This window comes from Camelina sativa, chromosome 17, assembly GCF_000633955.1.
Source record: "Camelina sativa cultivar DH55 chromosome 17, Cs, whole genome shotgun sequence".
In the NCBI taxonomy this organism is placed as follows: Eukaryota; Viridiplantae; Streptophyta; class Magnoliopsida; order Brassicales; family Brassicaceae; genus Camelina; species Camelina sativa.
The window spans coordinates 7195472-7201531 of record NC_025701.1 but is presented as its reverse complement, the minus strand read 5'-3'; positions in this window follow the sequence as shown (position 1 = coordinate 7201531).

Here is a 6060-nt window from a genome sequence, read left to right as displayed (position 1 = left end):
TTTAAAAATTTGGTGTTATTGGTTGTGGATTTGTAAAAAGTTATCTAAAATCTTGATAAATCTAGTGTTATTGGATTAAGAGTCTTATAAAGTCATTAAAAGTTTTATGTTATTCAATTAAAACAAAAGAATCATGGATTGTTAATGAATTCAAATTTTGTGTTATTGGTTTAGGATTTTATAACATTTCCTTCATAACAAAAGTCATGAAAACTCTTTCATCAAATAGAAAGATTTTGAAAGATTTTATGAAATATTTTACAAGATTAGGAAACACAAATCAGCAAGATTTAAAATAACTTCCTAAACAATCTCTTATAGAATCCTTCGTTTTTACTTTCTAATTTTCTATGATTTAAAAAATCAGCAAGATTTTTAAAAACACAAAGTCATTAAAACTCTTTCTAAATCCTAAACCAATACCTCCCCTTAAAAGAATAAGATAATGAGTATTTATAGGAAGAGAAATGATGAAAAATTACATTTAGAAAAATGAGAGTTACAATTCTAATTTATTGTTTTGTTTTACTACAATTGATTAATACAACTTAGTGGAGAAATAAAGTTAATGCATAATTTATAGGGAGAAGTTATAAAGATTTCAGTTTTATATTATGTGAGTTAAATGTGAAAATTAATTATTTTAAATTTGTGTTTTAATATAATTTTTTTTTTGTTAAAATTGCATTGCCAAGTGGACCAATAAGGAGAGACTGAAACTCTAAAATATATGGGCCCAAAGCGAAAACGGGCCGTAACCAATTGCTCAACCAAGTATAATGTTTAGTCCACCACCCTGTTGGTCAAAGCGGTTGCTACCGAGTATAGTTACTACATTCTTCAACGTCTCTTCTACGAGCTCATTGTCTTATGCATGTTTGATCTGACTATGGCAGATGCGCCCAACACAAATTTCATTGAAGAGATTGATACTCTTTGCAGATTCTCTAGGGTAACTTCCTCTAGTTTTAAATTTTTACATTCCCATGGGACATAGATGGCGCTCAAACTGTTCGAATGAGCCTGCTCACATTCCATATATATGTTGCAGGAGGAGGCCGGTCAAACGTATATACAATACATCTCTCCACCAGATTACGAAAGTTGCAAGGCTTATCCGTATCAATTTGAGATCAGTTGTTGAGGTTAGTTGATCCGTGGTTTCTATCATTAAATTATATAGCTAAGATGGGGACTGGGGTCATTATATTAATTAAACATCACGATCGTTTCATGTGACCAGTGATATTGTCACGTTAAGGCGGTGACAACTGACAAGGGCAAAGCATTTGACGCAATGGAGACACAATGGAGACGATCTGACAAACGTGAATCCAGACACATCAATGAATGGAATGAGATTAAGAACATTAGACATATCTGTCTCGAAAGATCCAATGGCGATGGGGTGGTTCGAAGAGGCACTGACCAAGTGTGTGCCACAGATATCGAGAAACAACATGACAAATGGTTACTTTTTATTGTTTATCATTTAGTTATTACTCTTCTCTACCATTCTCATCTTCTTTCACAACTTTCATATATTATTAAATTTAACACACTTACTCAAACAACAAGGTAAACACATACTGTACTTAACTTGTTTCTAACACAACTTTAAACAGATTTGTGTAGGTAAATATTGAGAGGATGTCATTTCGACCTCTTCCTATTTATAGATTGAAGTTTATATTTCCTGCCAGAAAATAACTTTTTTTTTTCCGATTTTCTATTGCAAATTGTAAAATGGTGCAGCTATGGATATATATATATATATAATCTAAATGATACGTATGAACTGTTGTGGAATGACATAAAAGATAAAATTTGAGAATGGAGGCCTTTATCATTGTCAGCTAAAGGGGTAATTTGAACTACACCAAGTTGACAAAAACAAAAAACAAAAACTACAGCACAGTACTCGATAACTTAATCGACAAAAGAAGTATATTATAAAGAGAAATGTAAATAAACGGAGATAAAAAAAATCCTATCAAACTAAAATTTTCTCTTTCAAGTGATAAAAGCAAGACGATAAATAAATACTAATTCATATGATCTAGTATTAGTATATGCGATGAATAATCATTTTGTGATTCTTCTTCTTTTATATTACATCGAAAGTTTAAACAGAAATATGAAATTCGTGTAAATTAATTATGTATTTTAAATATGACATTTTCGTTTATTGATATAGTGTTCATCTTATATACGGATTAGAGGTGTGTACATGATATTTTTTTATGTTATTTTCAAAATTTATTTATTATGTCATACTTTTGAAGACAAAAAAATGCTCTCCTTCATGTTTCCTCATCTCTTCTAACATTGGAAAATTGCAATTTTGACATCTTTATAGTAACAATATAATAACATATTAAAAACTGAAGGTGCACGTTATTTTGGCAATTATTTGAAGCGTTTCTAGAAATATCGATCTTTATCAATGTTACATATATGTTAATCTATGTTTTATTTTTGGACTTTATGGACTGACACAACAACACTTATCAAATAAGCGGCCTTCAATGTTCGTCACTGCTAACTGCAGTAAGAATCATATATACGAAAGTTAGCTAACTCTCTTCATATAATGTCATATCATCATTCCAGCATATACTATAATTCTATAACTAATGTTAATATTAAAACATATAGTTTTCTTTAATCTTCCATTCCAAAAGTTAATGATTTATTCATCATTATTTATATTCAATTATAAAAATCATCGTTAACTAAAGTTGAATCTTTTCATCTTATATAGAGATGTTCTAATGATGGGGAAAGATTCGACTGTAAAGAAAAAAATCACTTAAGATTGATGCAGATATTAAAAAAAATCAAATAAAATCAACATTGCTCAGTAAGTTAATTTTGTGGCAAATTGCTTTGTTCATGCGGTTTGTTTTATTAAAGGTTTATGTCTCTATCAGATCTAACAAAGTTTCTCTCTTTTCCAGCGAAACAAAATTATAAACGAATCTTATATTGTGTCTTTTGTGTAAGTGATATTGTTAAAAAATTTGCTAACTAGAAAAATACTTCAATATAAAGAGTAGTTGCTCATACGTTAATTTCAATTGGATTAATGAATGATAAGAAAACTAAAAATTACAATGATCAAATTATCAAAACATGACATTTAAAATAACAAAAAAAAAAGAAAAAAAAAAAGAAAAAAAAAATCTGCGGCGTAGCGCGGATAATCACCTAGTTATGTTAACAAGTGAACAACAGTTCAATCACAAAAGATTAATAATCTTAAAAGTAATTAAAAAGACAGTAATAACTAATAACTGAGAGGAAACATATAATTTGTTATAAGTATAGTCTGAAATAAATGATTCAGTTTCACCCTTGTGAAAAGAAAAGTTGTAATTAACAAGGAATTAAGTAACAATATACGCTTCGTGAGGCTATTATACATAGAGTTAATTAAAAAAAGAGCATTAAAAAACCAATGCTTTTCGGAATTAGGCACTATGGTAATGACTTTCGGATTTAGGCATTCAACAAGATCCAAAATGTCGATTTTGCCCTCACTTTTCCTTTTTCTTCCTTTTGCTCTTCGAGACTCCCCTTCTCTCTCTTTCTCCATTCTCTTGAACTTTGTCGATAATTACAGACCAAAAACCAAAACTTCCAGTGACCAACAACCACATCGTAGGAGTCATCGATTTAGAGAATATCTGTTGCAGCTTAGTGGTTTGAGAAACGCAGCGTCCAAGCCACAAAAATCTAATATTGCCACATGATTGGTCGCGAATCAAGAACTGAAATCTCAGTTATAGATAAAAGCCGCAAAAATCTAATATTGCCACATGATTGGTCGCGAATCAAGAACTGAGATCTCAGTTATAGATAAGTACTGTTTGAGTTTAGGGTCTCGGTTACAAGTACTATTTGGGTTTAGGAGCCCCCAAACTTAGGGTTTAGCTCTACTCTGCTTATTCCACCCAAAATGTCAAGAGATAATTTTGTCATAAACAGTTGATAAATGACGATGCCTAAATCCGAAGTTACACCTTCAAAAGTGCCTATTTTGATAATAAGCCCTTTATACATATATCGGTTTAGAAATCTGCTCCTCATTTCGTCGATAACATTAATTGAGTACCTACTTTGAAACAAGCTCGCTAAACTAGATCGCCCTCACACTCACAGCCTACCTCTACACAAGATTCATGAACTTAACTTGGTCCTAATTCATCCAAACTTTAACTATCTTCATTTAACATCTCTTTTTCTTTCATGTGCACTAATAAATATTGTATCTGGGCCTCTCTCATTTATATTTTATTAGTTTTATCGCTCAATGAAGATAGTTAGAAAGGATCATCAAATACATTTTCGTTATTGATGCCGGACCCTAACCGTATGAACCATGGTGATTGGTTTAATTAAGACGTAGGTGTTATAATCTATTTGGTTAAAGAGTTATGCACTTTGTCACTATTAAAAAAAAAAAACTCTAACGATAGCTTCGTTTTATTTTTTTTGGTTAAAAGACTTTTAACAATATTATTAGTTATGAACCCGAATAGAAAATAAGTATTATTATAAAAAAAAATTAAAGCACCCTTTTTCATCATACATTTGAAACTGGTCTTTACGTAACTAAGAGTAACAGGCACAAAAAGAAGTGTGTTGTCAAATTCTAAATCATCATTTTTTGTTCTCAGATTTGAGAGAGAGAATCTGCTTGTCATTTCGACAACAAACATACTTCAGATCACAATCAATTTCAAGAGTAACAAGGCACGTGAACTGGTTGATTATGGTTTAATATATAACTTCAGTAAAATCGATATATTTACATATTTAAAATGGATGTAAAACCAAACTACTCTACAATATATATACCAATTTTATTGTGCGATATATAAAAACATAGACATCGTTTAATTTAATAAATATCCCGAAGTTTTAACAAAAGAACAGAGATAAAAAAAAAGATTAAATGATTTGCAGTAATCGTTACACTTTGGAGTCATCGGTAAAAGATTAATATAGATAATAGATATGAAGTCGTTTGGTTTGACGTGATCGTAATATGTTGGGTAAAAAAGATATATTTCAATAATGTTGTCGTTTTCTAAGGTTTGTCCATACTCGTTTGAACTCTTTTTTTTCGTTTTTCTTTCAATGTACTAATTTGAATATATAATAGATGCAGAAACAAAAACAGATTAAATTAGATGTCTGTGTGATGTTAATTAATGTCGGGATCCATGTAAGGTTAAGGATAAAAGATATGGGGCAGGCTCATTGGCAATGAAAACGATGGTATCCAATGAGGTCGAAAGCAAACCGCATCTAACTTTTCTTTCTTTCTCGATTTTATTAAACATAATAATTATTACAAATCTGGATCACTGGTTATGTTATCAAGCTTAAAATAAGAGACGACACGGTTAAAATTAGGTCCGACATATGATTCCAAAACTCTAGGTGGCGTTTGCACATTTAGTTATAAGAAACAAAAAGCCCTAATACAAGTCCAGATAGGGTTTATTTAATTACACGTGGATGATTATCATCCATGTCAAAAACGTATACATCCCTTAAAGCCAAGAGATAAGTATCCCATTCTGGCTGTCACTCCCTTGTATATATAATATTGTCTTTCCCTTGTATATATAACTCCAAACACATAATTCGTAGTATTAACTTATCCATTACAATTTCAAATAATACCAGATAATATATTTGTATTTATATTACTTATCAACAGTCGTCTTTTCATAAAATTTAAAACGTACAATAAAATTAAATCACTAATGAAACACATACTACGTAACTAAATTTAATATCTTGTTAATAATTTAGTGTTTTCGAGACCTATGATTTCTAGAAATTAAATATTAATGTTTTTTACTGCAACTAGGTATAACAAAAATACACTACACAGTCTACAGACTCTACACACATATATATGCTCATTGGTCATTGCATACGTATACTGCAGACATAAACAGAAATAACGTACGTATAGATGTGTGTTCTGGTGTGGGGTTAGAACTGCAGGGAGACAAGGTACGGGATATCAATCTCTAACTC